Here is a 1,642-nt window from a genome sequence, read left to right as displayed (position 1 = left end):
TAGGTGCCTCAATTGGAATGTCAAACACATGGATTCAATTTGGATTGGAAATAGCAATGGCTGTTGCCGTTCTCATCATTGTTGAGGTTATTTTCCAAATATTTCTGTATCTGGATAATAGGGGCCACCTGGATTTCATTGATAAATACAGAAGACGTTTTAAACGTTTCCTGGTTGAAAGAGAATACAAGATGCGTAAGCCAAAGTTATTTTAAGGGACTTATGCCCCATAAGTGTGTTCATGTTTGAAGTGATTTCTATGAACTCACAGGGCATCGCGTGGAAGTCTTCGTTTTATGGATAGTAATTTGTCTGCACTTTGATTCATTTATTCCACATCTGCTTCTTAACTCTAATTTATAAAATTAGTTAATTTTCTTCTAATATTTACGTATTTTATATAACCCAAATATGTTTTATAAATTGGGCTAAGATTGCAAGCTCCAACGGGTTCCTTACGATTCTTCCATAGGTGGAGCAATTTTTAGTAAACATGAATTAATGCTGTGTACTAATATATACGTATAGAAGGATTTTTGTATATAGTGCATATTTTTACATCCGGCTTCTATAATTGGCAGTTCGCAATCCTTATTCGAATTTCCTCCCTTATGGTGGTTTATAGAGGAATAAGTAAAATAGTATACCTATATACAGCATGGTCCAATGAATATATGTGTAGTGCATACATGGGTGTTTTCTTTGTTAAAACATTTCTCACCTTCTTTCATCATGTAATGACTTCACCCATTCCATTTGTACAGAAATGGGCAGATTCATATGTTATCCTATTCCGAGCTATGATACTTCTTTTACGTTCTAAAGGAGTCTTTTATATATATGTATCTTTCTTACTGTTAATGAATTCCTTAAAATAAAATAACAATCTGTACTATCATGTGAATGTCCTTGGAACAAAATTAATAAATGTTCTATAGCTATAGTGGTCCGTCTATTGGTGAGAACTCTTCCCGAGTGCAAACTTCAACAATGCTGTTAAGGATCCTCTTAGGGCTAAATTCTGATCAGATTACCAGAATGAATTTTTGTTAATTCCCACTGCTTCTGTGCTGTACTTGTGACACATTCACTGTTGCACGAATCTTTTCCATTTGATGCCTGTATTGGGATATTCGTTCCTATATTTGATGTGTCACACGTGGGTCATGAGAAAAGATCACGCATCCGTTAAGGAGGACGTACCGATTAAGTAAATACATACGTTTCACGTCCTAGTTCCTATACACAGCAGAATTTTCTTCCGGACACAATGATTTTTGCATTGTGCCCCATGTTTCTGATCGATTAATGATTTTCTCAGCAAGGATTAGTGCATAAGAGGCCGTGTAGCATAAATTACTAATGTGAGCACCCTAAGGATGGTGGACAGAACATAAATTTACAATAATCCCCATGCAGTAATAATGGGCAGCAGGGAGGCTCCTTTTCCACGAAGCGATTCAAATGAGTTACACAAAGCCAAGTTGGACATGTAGAAGGAAATACATAGATTATTTTATCAGAATAAAGAAATGTTGTATATATTTGGCACATTCCGGCGTCTGTCCACATTGCCCACAGAAGTGTTCTATAAACGTTGCGGGACAGTGAACAGATATTACCATAAATGGAGCATACAAAT

This window comes from Plasmodium inui (genome assembly GCF_000524495.1).
Source record: "Plasmodium inui San Antonio 1 unplaced genomic scaffold supercont1.71, whole genome shotgun sequence".
NCBI lineage: Eukaryota > Apicomplexa > Aconoidasida > Haemosporida > Plasmodiidae > Plasmodium > Plasmodium inui.
This window is presented reverse-complemented; position numbering follows the sequence as displayed.